Raw genomic sequence first — 16,733 nt, 5'->3', positions numbered from 1 at the left:
GAAGCCACCGAAGAAGCGGGAGCAGTGCGTGCTCCATTCCGGCTGCCCCCATCGCCTGCCAGCAGGAAAGGGTCTATCGGGGCACAATGTCGGTGCCCAGAGATTGCGCAAAGACCCTAGAGAGCCCGGTGAGTAGAGCTCAGTCCTAGCTTGGTAGGGGTGAAGTCGGGGCACATTGTCGGTGCCCGCCTCCCTGTGGCCTCCCTGAGTGCCCTGTGGTTGCTATGGAGGCATTTCCTGTATTCCCGAGTCCCGGAGGGGGGGCTCCAACGAACCAGTGGTCTTTTGGGGGCACATTTTGAGTAAAGAGAGGCCCAGAGCGAAGCCCCCTAGAAGTGGCAGCACTGATTTTGACAGCTGTACCCCGCAGGACCGTGGGGAGCTGCAGCGTTGGGGGCATTGGTAATCTGAAGGCCCCAGGTGGGTGTCTCCCTAAGTGCTGCGATGCCAGAGACTAACCTGCAGTGTGAGTAATGATGTTTAGGGTTACAATGGATGCACCCCTATGCTAATGTTCTGCCCTAATGTTCGCAGTGGTGAGATGCACAATGGATCTGGTGATTCCAAATGCCCATATTCATGCCTAATGTGATGTATGCTCACGTTTATGCCTGCTGATAATGTCTTTAGGCCCATAACGTTACCTACTGCTTTCCCCTCGGGGTTGCCATGCTAATGTATTCATAGGCCTTATCTATTCATGCTTAATGTCTTACTTAATGGTTGCAGTGCTGATTTGATGCCTGACATCTTGGTTATGTTCACAGGCCCACTTGGATTCATGCCATGCTAGTTTCATTCCAGGCCTAATGAAAATGGGGCTTTTTGCTAATGACATGCATAATGTGATGTTTATGCTAAGGGAATGAGCACATTGCTGATGGTTTTATGCATAACGTACTATGGGTTCAGATGCATACTGAGTTTTCATGCCTGCTTTTATATGCCTACTGTTTTCCTGTCTACTGATAAAGCCTGAGGTGTTCCGGCTCATGGCTATGCCTACTGCATGTGATTCTGCCTATGGGGATGCCATGATGTTTTCTTTTTTTTTATTATAAAGACCTTTATTAGCAACAATACCAGCGTCGTTACAAATACAATAGCAAGCATACAGTTCGTGGCTACCGGGACCAAACAAGTCCTCAGGCAAAGATGTTACACAGCCATGATTGCCGGCATCCCGGGGGCCCGGCGGCGTCATTTAGTGGACTCAGCTCAGCTGTAGTGATAGTAGCTTCCCCATCAAGGCAGCACTCATCACAGCACGACTTCTGAGTATTCATTAACAACAGCTCGAAGGGAAGGTCTCGTGTGTGCAAGGTCAATAGTAGAACTAAAATGCCCATAAACCTACCCTAACCCCAACTCCCAACTCTACCCACCCACCCCAGTGTGTTCCGTGGAATGCCCAGTCAGTCTGATTCAGAGTAAACCTGCCGTGTAAACGTGTCGTGTACCAACCATGTCCCGTGCTACTTCCCAACCCATGTCATCAATGGCCAAACCCTCTGGTGACCCCCCCTGTTAAGCCCTCCCACGTAGGTGACTACTTGTGTGTCCCAGCGCCCCCCCGGCAATCTCCCCACTTTCCTACCCGTAGGGGAACCCCCCGTCCGCCCAGCCCATTATTCCAAAACTTGGTCCTGGAGATCCACCACCTCAGATGTGTCGGAATCACCTTCCTCCCCCTTCCGTAAGTACTCCTTGTAGAGGTCCCAGAAGTTTTTTGGCCTACTTCTGGGTGGCAACAGTTCACTGTACAGCTCAGTTTGGGTACAGCAAAAGCGCAGATCCCTCTTCCACCTAGCCACGGTGGGCAGCGGTCCGCGCATCCAGCAGGACGCAACTACTCTCCTGGCGAGCAACAACGCCATATCAGCTAGTCGGCGAAGTGATGGCGGCAGCGGCTTAGAAAAGCCCAGCAAAGCCAGCGCCGGTGTCCTGGGGAGCGTTTCTTCTAGCATTTGATCAAGTTCCGCAAATACCGCATTCCAGAAGTCTTGCACACCGGGGCAGAGCCACGCCATGTGGAGGAAGTCGGCGACCTGGGTGCGACAGCGCTCACATTCCGCCGTGGGCCGTAGGCCATAGCGGTGCAGTCGCTCTGGGGTATAGTACACCCTTTGGAGGAACTTAAAGTGCACCAGCCTGTGCCTGCCATTGAGTGAGATCTTGCGGGTGCTGGAGCAGCAATATCTCCACATGGCATCATCTATGGGTGATTGCAGATCCTCCTGCCATGCCTCTCTGGCTTTAGACTGCGTTAGTTTCTGGTGTGCGACGCCTAACTTGTTGACCGACGAGAGCAGTTTAGCCGAGGATTTAGTCTTAATAATATAGGACAACTCTGGGATCTCCTCAGGTTCTTCCATAGTCGGGCCCAACTCGTCTCGGTAAGCCGATCGCAGTCTGTGGAACTGAAACTGTTGAAGCAGTGTGGGGCTCGCAGTCCTCAGAGCTAACTGACCCCAAGTTTTAAGTGTGCCCTCCTCGAACAGATCCTCCATCCTTTCCAGGCCCAAAGAGCGAAGGGACTCTACAACGCCCTTTTCTCCCAAGGGGCTCAACCACAGTGCCCATTCAATCGGCATCAGGGGTGAATACAATCGATCGCAATCACGGGCGCGCACAAGTGCATGCCATGCATGGTTAGTCGCCTTAAGGGAGTCAAGGCGCCCGACCGACCGATCAAGTGGAAGACTAATCGTTGCTGGCAGAGGGAGTGGTTCCGCGAATAGTCGCTCCAGGAGCAAGTGCGGTGTACGCGCCTCTCCGTGAACCCAGGAGTGCAGGTGAGTAGCCTGTGCTACGCGATAGTATCGTTCCATGTCAGGGGCCCCCAGGCCCCCCATTTCGCAGGGGAGAATGAGTGTCGCCCACCGTATCCTGGGCTGTTTGCCAGCCCATGCCAGCCGAATGAGAACCTGCGTGAGTTGTTTAAAGAAGGCCCTCGAGAGCACTACTGGTAGATTCGTGAATAAGAACAGAAACCGGGGTAGGACAATCATCTTCATTATAGCTATTCTGCCCAATAAGGACAGCGGGAGCCTGCACCAAGCGTCCACATCCTCCACCAGTTTGGCGAAGGCAACGCCGTAGTTATCACGGACAAGAATTTCCGGGTCGGGGTGTAAGTGGATGCCCAGGTATCTCACCGAGTCCGTCGTCCACTTTAGCGGGTACTCCATAGGGAAGGGCTGCGTCACAGGTGTGAGGGGGAATGCGATAGATTTGTCCCAGTTCACACGTAGTCCTGAGAGCGAGCCGAAGCGAACCACCTCTCTGAGGACTGATGTCAGGTTAGCCTCTGGGTCACGGACGTATAGTAAGGTGTCGTCTGCGTACGTAGATATGCCTATCTTATAGCTGGGGAAGCTGATCCCCTCCAAGCTGTGGTATTCCCTGATGGCACAAGCAAGCGGTTCCGCCACCAGCGCATAAAGAAGAGGTGATAGGGGGCAGCCTTGCCGCGTCCCTCTGCTGATATGGATCGGTGCTGACACCCTATCCCCCAGTTTCAGTCTGGCCGACGGTCGGTGATACAGCGCGCCAACCCTTTGCAGAAATGGTTCACCCAGACCTAGCTTCCGAAGCACCCGGACCATGAACGGCCATTCGACAGAGTCGAATGCCTTTTCCATATCCAGGAAAATCGCCAGTGCTCTATTCTCCTGTCGCACATGTTGCATGGTACCCAGGACTGTGCGTATATTGTACGTCAGATTTCTACTCGGCACGAACCCAGACTGCTCAGGTGCCACCAGTTCCGGGACAAGGAGGGCTAGCCGATTGGCCAGTACCTTCGCGTATATTTTAGCATCCACATTCAGCAGACTGAGGGGCCTGTAGGAACTGCACATGTTCAGTGGCTTCCCCGGTTTCGGGATTGTAACAAGCAGTGCCTCCCGCATCGTGGGGGGCATTTCCCCATCCTCACAAATCTCATCAAAGAGAGTGATCAAATGAGGAAGTAAGATCCCAGCATAGGCTTTATAGAAGCCCACCGTGAGCCCGTCAGAACCCGGAGCGCTGCCCGCCCTCATGCCCGCCAAGGCTTCCAGTATTTCGTCCCCATGAAAGGGGGCCATAAGGAACTCTCTGTCGGTATTCCGCAAAAATGGCATAGCTATATGCCCAAGGTAGTCGTCTATAGCGTCCTCTACGCCCAGGGACCTGGATTGGTAGAGGTCCGCATAATATCGGCGGAAAGTCGTCAGGACTTGCTCCTCATCCGTGACCACGCCTCCCTCGGGGGTGGTCAGTTCTTCTACAACTAGCGGTTTGCGCGAGTTCCGCACCATGCGGGCCAGTAGTGCGCCTGGCCTGTCCCCTTCACCGTAGGCGCGTGCCGTTGCATATTTCCCCATGAAGAGGACCTCCCTATCCGCCAGGTCCTGGTATTCTGTTAACAGAGGAGCGAACCTTGAGTCAGCATCTGGGCCAGGGTCTCTGAGCAGTTTATCCTCCAAGTCCGCCAGTTTGGCCTCCATCGCAGTCAACTCCCTTCTAATAGAGCGCAGTGTACTGGAGTGTTTGGACATAGCCATGCCTCTGGTGAAGACCTTAAACGACTCCCAGACCGTAGAGAAGTGATCTACCGAGCCCAGATTCGCAGCAAAGAACCCCTCAATATCCTCCGCCAGTTCACCCCGGAACACCTCGTCAAGCAGGGCAAAGGGGGGGAACCTCCAGGTAAATGCTGGGATACCTTTCCTGGTAGTGGTGATATGTAACATCACAGGAGAGTGGTCAGAGAGGGTGCGTGGCAGCACCTCACATTTGCCGATACTCCGCTGGACCGAAGACGACGCCAACCAGTAGTCTATACGTGTGTGGACATTATGGAAGGCCGAGTAGTGGGTGAAGCCACCAAGTGAGGGGTGCCTCTCCCTCCAGACATCGACCAAGTCTAGTTTGAGCATTTCGGTTTTCATATAGGCAGCTGAGGCCACCGGCCTTCGGGCTGGTCCTGAGGAGCGGTCTTTCTCGGGGTCAAAGATAAAGTTAAAATCACCTCCCCACAACAACCCTGGGTGAGTGTGCTTCCTACATAGTGCAGACAGGGCTGCATAAAAGTCAGTGTTGACATAGTTAGGGCCGTAAACATTAACAAGCATGAGATCAAGCCCTTTGCCTACACATCTGGCCAGGACATACCGCCCCTCAGTGTCTCTCTCCACCGGGAACAGTTTCAGTTGTGAGGACGGGTTAACCCAGGTCAGTACCCCTCTAGAGTGTGTTGTAAAGCCAGATGCCACTATGTGTCCCGCCAACCCTCGTGTCTGTAACATCCTGCTATGAATGGGTAGATGAGTTTCCTGCAATAGGGCTATGTCCACCTTATGGCGATGTAGGTAACTAATAACCTTCCTCAGTTTGCGGTGATCATTTAGGCCCCGAACATTCCACGTCATCAGTTTGAGAGTGTGCGGGGCATGTGTGCGATCTGTCAGGGCGGCATCCGACATTGCAAATTCAACTGTTCAATCATTAGACCACGGGCAGCATGGGTAGTCTTCCCCACCATAAGGGCAGCCACCAAGGGCATCCGATAAGCAGCAACACACAGCGTTACACATTGCGTCCCCCCGAACCATGTACACTCCTTGTCATGAGCGTTCCCACAACTATGAACACACATAAACCCTCCCCGAACACCACCCACATACGTCCCACACAACAGACTAAACAGGTGAACCAGAGAACAGCCACCCACCCACCCACAGCCGACCATCCCCAACCCGGTCAGACAGGACTCATCACCACCCGCCATCCCTCCCTACTCAACAATGATTTCTACTGAACCCCAGGTAGCCCCCGAAGGAGCTAAAAGCCAAAAGCGCAGGGGCAGAGGAGTCTAGCCAGCCAACGACTCAGCAGTGAGACCAGAGCTAGTAACCTCACGCGTGCTCCCGTCCCGCCCCCCGCCCAGTGGCTTTGAGCCCTGCCAGCTCCAGTCTTCGCAGTTTGTTAAGTCCAGACCCTTATGTGTGGCGGGCTACCCCGCAGCCGACCCCCCGCCAATCAGGCAGCCCCCCACCCAGACCACAGCGCAGATAAACCATCCCGGTAAGAACCAGGTAGATCTCACCCCAAAGTCACATCTCTACAGAGCCGCAGTGACTGCGTGCCATTCCAGCTCCTCACTGCGCCTCCAGTTCAGAAGCGACGCTCTCGAGTCCGGCTACTCCTGTTCATCCAAGCGGGATGTGGCCTCCAAGTCCTCTCGTTGGCTCCTCTGGCTATTGCGGATGTCCTTCTCCCATTCCTTTAAGGATTTCTTAAGTTCAGCGGGGTCGGTGAAGAAGTGGGAGTGCCCCTGTCTGTTGATGCGAAGCCTCGCAGGATACAGCATGGCGTAGTCGAGGCCTAGGTCTTTCAGCTGCTTCTTGTAGGGGGCAAATCGCTTTCTTTCCTCCTGTACTCTCGCCGTGAAGTCTGGGAATAGTGAGATGTTCATGCCCTCGTACTGTAGCTTCCCCTTCTCTCTGGCCAGTCGCAACGCCAAGTCCCTGTCCCGGTAATTTAATAGTTTCGCTATAATTGGTCGCGGGGGGAGGCCCGGTTGTGGTTTCGGCCCCAGCGTGCGATGAGCCCTCTCAATAATGAACATGGGGGAGAAGACATCTTCCCCCAGCAGGGTCTGAAGGAGCTTCTCCACAAACAGCTCCATTTTACCGGTGCTTGTGGATTCCGCCACTCCCGTAATGCGTAGATTGGAGCGCCTCGAGCGCGCCTCCAAATCCTCCGTCTTATCTTGTATCACCTGAAGCAGTCGGCCAAACTGTCTGCGGTCCTTATCCCACTCCGTTTGGGCCTCTTCCGCCTCCGTAAGTCGTCTCTCCGCCATGTCCAGCCTCTCCGCGTGCTTGTCCACCCTCTCGGACATGCGGTCCATCCGGTACGTCAACGCATCGATTTTGGTGCTGATCTCCGCCATGCTGCCTTGCAGGCCTCTTTCCATGCTTCCCAGCATGTCCTGGATCTCCGTGCACAGAGAGTTCTCGGATGTCGCCGGGCGTGGAGGGGTGGTTTGTGTTGTCCCCTCGGCCCCCTTCGTCTTCCTCTGGTCGAAAGAGAGCTTGGGCTGCGATCTGTCCCCCTTCCCCATGGTATTCCTAGTAGACATATAGCGGTCCGGCCAGAGGTGTGAGGTCCACCACACGTGATTAGTGACCAGGCTCTGCGGTGGGCAAGGCGTCAGGGGATCCCCACGGCCAGGGTGGTATTCAGCGGGACCGGCGCCCAAGATGGCGGCCGCGCGTACCGGAATGCAGATGTCAGTCGCCTCGTGGGCCTCACCCACATGCAGTGCCCCTCGCGGGCTGCTCCTCTAGCGGGTGGCCGAGCTGCTCCGGTTCTTGGGAGTGAGCCCTCACCGTCCCTCCAATGGCCCGTTACCACGCGGTGTTAGCGAGCTGTGCGTCTCGCCTTCGGGGATGCTCGGCTCTTCAGGGTCTTTCCCACCGCCAACGTGCGCTCCGCACTCCGTGTGCCCCTCCACACCGTGGATACCGGGTCGGGCCGGTCCTCTTTGTTGCTTCCAGCACCGTCCAAGTGCGCGCCGACCAACAAGTTGTCTTTACAGGCGGCCGGGACCGCCTCGATCACACACGCCGCACGTACTGCGACGTAACCCGGGCAGCTCTGCAACGTAGGTCGGGGATCGCGGCCTGGGCTGCCTCTGCTCCGTCTGCTCTGGCGCCAAGTCTCACCGCACCCGTTCTCCGCCGGACAAAGGGGTCGCCGTCCTGTCAGGGCTTTGGGCTGAGGTCCGCCACTGTTTTGGACGCCGGCAGGGTAGTTGAGGATGAGTATGCAGGAGTTTGGCGGGTTATAGGCGAGGAGCTCCGCGCTCGCGCGTCTTACATGGACGCCGGCTAGCTCCGCCCCCCCGGGATGCCATGATGTTTTCATTGCAGGTTATATACCAATGCTAATGTGCATGTTTAATGTGATGTTCACAGGTCTATGCCTACTGCAGTTGTCCCGGCCTAATGGTCTATGTTAATGATAAAGTTTTTCTCCTAAGGCTGGCCGCTGATGGGTTTGAGTTCAATGTTAATGCTTTTTCCGTAATGCCTGACGACGTCTTTAGGTGAGGCCTCATGACCTGCAAGCATTATTTCCTTTCAGGCCTAATGCCAATGTGCCCTAAGGCTGATGGACTTTACATTTATTCTAGTTGTGATGGCGATGGTCTGGCAGTGGACCGATTGGCACTGCCCTGTATATAATCCCCTGTAAATATTGACCTGGCGCCAGTTGGCGCAGTGCAGATGTTACTGTGATTATCCTGTGTTTTACATAATACAAAAGTTATTCTTACATAACCTTGTGTAGCGTCTCTTTGTAGTGTGCCTTGTGTGTCGCCTGTGTGTGCTGTGCGGATGCTTTACACATTTCCTCCGAAGTTTGGCCCACACGCTCTGCACCACGCTACCCGTTTCTAACAGGACCTGATCCCGGTGCAGCTCCTCCTCGAGGGGCCTTGGAGAGAGATGATGTCACATGTCAGCTGTGGGCCTTCCTCTGGCATGGCTTTTCATCAGCTGTACTCCCGGGGCCAGCCAGAGGTGAGCAGAGGTGGGGCCCCTGTGATTTCTTTGGCCCTGTATTGCACCACCTTTCATCCCTGGCCTGGGTCCTGTCCTGTACGGCCGTATTATGTAGGACTGAACTAGAGCCCCATTATGTGTATGACTGGGCCGGTAAAGAGACCGCCAGGCTCTTGACTTGATGAAGCGAATCCACAAACAGAACACAAAAGTCACACAACTATTTAAACTATTTACAACACAGGTCCCATGGACCACTGCACACTCACAATTTTCTTTTAACACTCACAAAGGAGAAGGGGTCCACAAGTGAGTACTACTCTTTTGTGAAAGTGTTATTATCCTAACTTGGGTGTCAGTAACTCTTTAATGGTTTACAGCCTCTATTTCAGTCCTAAACCATTGATACAGATTAAATTGAATCGCTATGTGGAAGCGATGCCTACAAAAGCCCCTTCCACTTGGCAAATCCTTATCCATTTCCAAGCCAATTAAGGATTCAGTAAAAACTGACCCTAAAACTCTTTACTGTACATCTGCACCTAGTGCCTGGAAGGGTTATGATGTGTCAAAGATCAGGCATATCATACAAATACTAGTAAAGAAATTTCACAAACAACATCCAATAAAACCTGGACACAGCTCTGTTCATTTTGGGGGAGGCACTAGACAGAGTAGTGCCATCCCTAGAAGCAGATAAAACAGTCTCTCTTTGCTCCCCAACATAGGTATTCAGGGATCGCAGGGGCTTTCATCAAAATGATGAAACAAGCAAAAACGTATAAACTGTACTTACAAATAAGAATCAATACTGGAATAAATGCGTAATATATACAGAAGGTACTCAGTACGGACCTAATTTCATACCTATGCTGGGTGCCATTATGGCTTACCCAATTATTGTATAGATACATGGTACTCCTTTGATTTCTCTGTAGAGTCGGCTACCCAGACAGCTATTGTGTCTAAGTGACCATGCAGAAAGCCTTTTGAAAGTGTTTTGGCATTCATTCAGCAGATGTGTTTTACTTACTTCACCCCTGTCCTTAATGACACTAAGGGGCTGATTATGAGTTTGGTGGTCCAGACCGCCAAGAGACCTCCTCAACCACTGGGGATCTATGATCTCTCGACGGTGGCACTGCGATCTTGGGCAGCAATATGCTGGTAGTCCCGCTGCATCACCGCCAAGCATATTACGACTTTCCAGACCTCCACACTTTTGATTGTGGTCAGCCCACCATGAAAAGTGTTTTCTGTTAGGAAAGTAAGGGAGCCCTACAGGGCCCTATAGTATCCAAGTGCATGAGGGTGCATGCAGGGGGCAAATGTTTGTGCATGCATCCCTGTTTGAAGGACTGGGTTATTTAAGACCCAGCGGTGCCAGGGAACAACACCTGAAACCTTCGTGGGTAACCTGCTCCGGCGTACAAGTGACAGAGACACGGGACACTTCCTTTTGCGTCAAAGATTCGAGCTTTATTTACTGCAGGGAACACAGAAGTCACGGCAAGTACAACATGTGCTACTTGTGGAGACTGCTTCAAATTGGTTCTGTGGATCGCTCCTTTTATACACAATTTGCCCATAAGTTTGCATAGCAGACAAAGGTTTACAACCCGGTTCCCACAATTATCCCCGAGAGGGGTCGCTTTGGTCACTTTGATACTCATAAGGTCCGAAACATAAGTGCGGAAACATTTGGCGGTTCCCAACTGTAAAAACCCATCTTCCCATCATTAGTGCATTCCAATCAGCAAAAAAACAGATCGAAGTAGGAACAAGGACAGGTGCCGAGGAAGATGGAGACAGTGGGGAGATCGGAAAGGGTGTAAAAGGGGAGGTATCGGGAAACACGAGATACAGGCATCAAAGGGACGTGCCTAATGAGATGCACGGCTGAGACAATAAGCCGGTACGGCAAGATGAGCCTCGAGCGGCGCCATCTGCCTTACAGTATCATCCCCCTCATCATAAAGACACTTACAAAGGACATGTGTCTTCCGCAAATATCTTGGGAGTCCCAGGGTCGCGAAGCGGACAACGTCCGTTCGCTGGCTACTTGAGGGCAAGAGACAAAATGGATGCCGTATCTAAGATGGAACCCGTGGGTACAGATAGAAATACCCACGTAACAGACGAACGGTTTAGGTTAGTACAGCGAAACTGCGTACACCCACTAAACTCGTCATTTGCGGTTCATAGATACCAGACTCGACTATATTCGTGCGAGTCGAAAACACCACTTACAATTGTCACGGAACCTCATGTTCCTGCACAACATGGATTGCACAGTTCATGCCGTGCAGGACCGGGCTTTGGCATACCTCTGTGCTGCAGTACTAAGGCTCACATATGAGCCTTAGTACTGCACCACCAGGGGACCGCCAAGGGACAGCCTGCCAGACTGTAAGAAAACTTCTGGTGGGCGGTTGGATTTCAATCGACTTTGACAGTGTGGGAGCAGAGGCGTGGTGGCCGCACTCACACTGCCAAAGTAATAATTAGGCCCTAAGTCTTCAGGGCAAATTATACCAACCACCTTGTGTCATGGGCCTTAATAGATGGCGACAGTTCTTCCTAGGAAAAGAAAGACTTGTAGAAAGAAGAGTTTACACTTGCAAGGCACACATTGGGCCTTATCCCTAACATAGATTGTACCTCTACACCTGCAATCCAACATAATGGTTTCTGTAGTGGAAACTTTGGTGGTCCGACTTCAGAATGTCACAATTAAATGCAACAAAAGTCAATTTCCTGCCATTGTGTCCTGTATTCAGTCATCTGGCAGCATCTCATTTGCGGTTCATAGATACCAGACTCGACTATATTCGTGCGAGTCGAAAACACCACTTACAATTGGCACAGAACCTCAGACGCTCCTTTTGCCCTCATGTAGGCAAGCACTAGTCGGAATCATACTCGATATTCATCAGACCATCTAGATGTTGCTGCAGCATAGCTCTGTCCAACCGAGTTCCATTGGTAACAGGTGGCTGTCTCATACACGTTGTAGCACAGAGGCCACATAAGGCAGGACCGCACTGCACACAAAGGCAACACGTGAACAGGAACGCCACGACAACTCCGATGATCATCAGAATCTTCCAACCCCAAGTCGACATCAGGCCCCAAAACCACCCGAGTAGCGTCCAATCCCCTACATCCACGTGTATGGATTGGGAGATTTTATGCAACTTTGAGATGGCTTGATAGACAGTCGGAGCGTTATCAGGAATGAAGATACAGCAGCTCGAATGGATCACCTTACATACCCCACCTCGATCTGCTAAGATCACGTCTAAAACCATACGGTTTTGTAACGTCATAAGTCTATCCGCCTGAAGTTCTCTGGTGATATTACCAAGGGCACTGGCAGTAATATTAGCTGTCGATTCCACCACTCTAGTCAACTGTCTCAGGTTCCTACTATTAACCATGGGTCCCCAAAACGGAAGGAAACCCTTGAAAAAGTCTCCCGCCTCTTGACCGGCAGTATCCTCTTCGCTAATTACGCCTCTCACAACTCTAGTCTTGTGATAATCTGCATCTACAGTGAACGTCGGAGGCAACAAATTTGCAATAAAACATGAGCCCATGAAGTCAGAGGGCAACCATGCATACGCACGATCATGACAGATAAAGTATGTACCCTTGGCAGCCAGAAACACAGGGGACGAGACCATCGGCAGAATGTAATTTTCAGTGCAAGCACTCTCTCCAAGTCGGGCCTTCGATCTTCGGCCACGACCCATTAGACAAAAATTACCAATGTGGGGTACGACCCATATCGGAGGTGAGCTTTTAAGCTGTTTTTCACTAGTGAACACACTATACTCGCCTCTACTCAGGACCCTGTAGGCTTGTACCTCTTCTTCTGGAATAAGCGAGGGATCATAGATATCGCTATCTAAATCCTCTATTGCTATAGACAAAGGTTTTTGATACGAGGTAGGACCAGAGTAGGGGGAACGTGGTTCTCGAATGGGGTGGAAACCTAGTGCGCTTCGAAACATTGTTTGAAATGCTCGAGCAGACCCTTGGGAACTATACGGTAACACCAGATATGGAATTCCCTTATCCGTGGTATGTGGCATCAACCCACACACCCAACAATTAGTAGTGTTAACCACTAACTGATGCTGGTGAAGGAGCTGAATAAAGGAATTATTGCGGAATTCTGCACGTCTAGCCTGCTCGTGTTCGGGTAGGACGTGAAAAGAATGAGGAGATGCAACAGTGGTGAGTTTAGGATCAGGTGTAGGAGTAGGTAAGACAGGAGATAGAAAACAAAACATCATGTAGTACACTCCACCCGTCAATAATGCAGAAACAGTCAGGAATAATACAAATACTTGGAATATAAAACATTTGGTACGACTGAGTTGTTGCAACTTGAATCTGCGTGCCTGAGCTTCTTCCAAGTCCATCAGCTTCGAAAACGCCATCCCCTACGACCGTCCGCAACGTCTCTTGACGCACTTCGTTCCGTGTAGCAGCAGTCAATCCCTAGGAGTTCCCAGGAACCGACGGTCTTTAACCTAGTGTCAAGACCTGCTAACCAGAAGGAAGTACACGCGCGGCCCTACGGCCTTTATTCCACAAATATATATATATATGAAAACAATGTCTCTCAACTGTGGAAGCAAAAGTACAAGGAACGAAACTCAATGTATATATACAAAAATAATCACAATAATATGAATGTTCAAACTGATCACGGAAAACGGGATAATGCAGTTGTCAATAAAGCAAAGCAGGATCTTTTATTAGTCTTTAGTGCTAGATCGCAAAAAGTATCGGGTTTTCCCAGGACGTGTCTGCTCGTCAAACAAAGGATCCGTTGAAGAGACAACGTCCTGCTGATCAGTTGAATGTTCTGGTCTTGAGCCTTTTGATAACAAATGTTCAACAGTGTCTTTCTGCTGCACTGAGGATTCTCCGACAGGTTGTGCGTCACTAAAAGGTACAAACGCCGGCAATCCTTCGGTTTCAGTTGATGCAATGCCTCTCCTCACCCACGGGTCTGCTGGCAAAGGAATAGGGACTTTCTTCGTGTGGGTGGCGTGCACCCAGTTCTTCCGTCCCTCAAGACGAACAGCAGTCCTCGTGGCAAGGAGAACCTGGTAGGGTCCAGTGAACCTCGGATCCAAATTGTTCTTACGCGAAAAGTTCCGCGTCACCACCCAATCTCCGGGCTGGAGCTGGTGGCCTGGACCCTCCGTCTGCGTCGGCAGTGCGTCGTAAACCTGTTGGTGAATTAACCTCAGTTTAGCAGTCAAGTCATGAAGATAATCGATCAACATTGGATACTCAAGATCACAGAACACACCTGGCCTAGGAACCCCCCAAACATTCGCAGGACGACCGAACACTATTTCATAGGGGCTAAGCCCTACTCGGGAGTGTACAGTTGCCCTAGTTGACAGTAATGCTAAAGGTAAGGCGTCAGGCCACGAGAGACCAGTCGTAGCCTGAATCTTTGCTAATTTCAGTTTAAGGGTGCCGTTATACCCTTAAACCAAACCAGCTGACTGGGGATGATTGGCGCTGTGGAATTTCTGATTAATTCCAAGGCCCTTACACACACTCTTCATCACACTCCCCACAAACTCACTTCCGTTATCTGACCACACGACTCTAGGCATTCCATACCGAGGAAAATATTTCTTCAGTAGGATTTTCGCAGTAGACAAAGCAGTATTGTCTTTGAGAGGATAGGCCTCAATCCATCGGGAGAATGCGCAAACCACAACTAAAACATACTTCAGGTTATTGCATCGCTCCATATGGATGAAGTCCAATTGAATCACCTCAAAAGGACATGAAGGTGGAGCAAAACTGCCAGGAGGAGTTGGGGTTCCCTTGCCAGGATTATACAACATGCACACCATACAATTCTTAACCAAGCGTTCAGCACACTTCGTGATACCATCATTCTTCCACACAGAGGACAGCAACTTACAAATACCTTTCGCGCTAATATGTGCTAACCCATGCGCCATTGTCACAACAGCCAGCACATACGCATCAGGCAACATCCATCTTTTCTGATCCGATAAATCAATCCAACAACCATTTGCATCCAACTTTCCCGTACTTTCTTTCCACTTCGTCTTTTCAGTCTCGGTGGCCTCATTCTGAATTTCTTTCACGCTTTCAATGGTGTCTTCACACATGCTCGACTCTGTAGGCCACCTAACCGAACTCGTCACATACATTCGAGTGCTAAGGTTCCGGGCAGTCTCTTTAGCAGTCTCATCCGCAAACGCATTACCACGACCAACATCATCCGTCACCTTACGATGCGCACTACATTTAACAATTGCTACCTGCTTAGGCAATGTCAGTGCATCCAAAAGATCATTCACAAGCTGGCCATGCTGAATCTTCGTACCATGCGATGTCAGAAAACCTCTCTCTCTCCACAATCGTCCAAAGCTATGGGCGACGCCAAACGCATATTGGCTGTCGGTAAACACATTCACACGTTTCCCTTTCGCTAACACACACGCTCTAGTGAGAGCGATCAGCTCTGCAGCTTGGGCAGAATTCTGATTCAATCTTGCAGTCTCAACAACAGTATTCAACGTTACAACAGCATAAGCAGTGGTCACATCGCCATTCGGCAACTTAAAACATGAACCATCCACATACAGCGTTCCATCTGGGTCTTCCAATGGGGTGTTTTTAAGGTCCACTCGACCTTTGGTTTCCTCCTCTGTCCTCAAATAACAATCATGTTCTGTTATTTCATCTGACTCTGAGCTAATTGGTAACAAAGTCGCCGGATTCAGAACATTGCAACGTTTTATCTGAATATGACTTGCCAGCAACGTCAATTCGTACCCAGACAATCTCGCACTCGTCAAGTGCTGAGTTTTCGTACGATTTAAAAGAGTGTCGACTGCATGCGGAACCATCACCGTAAGCATATTATCCATGACCAATCCTGCTGATTGGCGGATGGATTATACAACATGCACACCATACAATTCTTAACCAAGCGTTCAGCACACTTCGTGATACCATCATTCTTCCACACAGAGGACAGCAACTTACAAATACCTTTCGCGCTAATATGTGCTAACCCATGCGCCATTGTCACAACAGCCAGCACATACGCATCAGGCAACATCCATCTTTTCTGATCCGATAAATCAATCCAACAACCATTTGCATCCAACTTTCCCGTACTTTCTTTCCACTTCGTCTTTTCAGTCTCGGTGGCCTCATTCTGAATTTCTTTCACGCTTTCAATGGTGTCTTCACACATGCTCGACTCTGTAGGCCACCTAACCGAACTCGTCACATACATTCGAGTGCTAAGGTTCCGGGCAGTCTCTTTAGCAGTCTCATCCGCAAACGCATTACCACGACCAACATCATCCGTCACCTTACGATGCGCACTACATTTAACAATTGCTACCTGCTTAGGCAATGTCAGTGCATCCAAAAGATCATTCACAAGCTGGCCATGCTGAATCTTCGTACCATGCGATGTCAGAAAACCTCTCTCTCTCCACAATCGTCCAAAGCTATGGGCGACGCCAAACGCATATTGGCTGTCGGTAAACACATTCACACGTTTCCCTTTCGCTAACACACACGCTCTAGTGAGAGCGATCAGCTCTGCAGCTTGGGCAGAATTCTGATTCAATCTTGCAGTCTCAACAACAGTATTCAACGTTACAACAGCATAAGCAGTGGTCACATCGCCATTCGGCAACTTAAAACATGAACCATCCACATACAGCGTTCCATCTGGGTCTTCCAATGGGGTGTTTTTAAGGTCCACTCGACCTTTGGTTTCCTCCTCTGTCCTCAAATAACAATCATGTTCTGTTATTTCATCTGACTCTGAGCTAATTGGTAACAAAGTCGCCGGATTCAGAACATTGCAACGTTTTATCTGAATATGACTTGCCAGCAACGTCAATTCGTACCCAGACAATCTCGCACTCGTCAAGTGCTGAGTTTTCGTACGATTTAAAAGAGTGTCGACTGCATGCGGAACCATCACCGTAAGCATATTATCCATGACCAATCCTGCTGATTGGCGGATGGAGACCGCAGCTGCCGCTGTTGCTCTCAAGCAACTCGGCAATGCTCTAGCTACCGGGTCCAAGGTCGAGGAAAAATATGCACATGGACGTTGCTTACCACCAAAAG

Source organism: Lissotriton vulgaris, chromosome 4_1 (assembly GCF_964263255.1).
Source record: "Lissotriton vulgaris chromosome 4_1, aLisVul1.2, whole genome shotgun sequence".
In the NCBI taxonomy this organism is placed as follows: Eukaryota; Metazoa; Chordata; class Amphibia; order Caudata; family Salamandridae; genus Lissotriton; species Lissotriton vulgaris.
The sequence above is the reverse complement of the archived record's forward strand: the minus strand, read 5'-3'. Positions refer to the sequence as shown.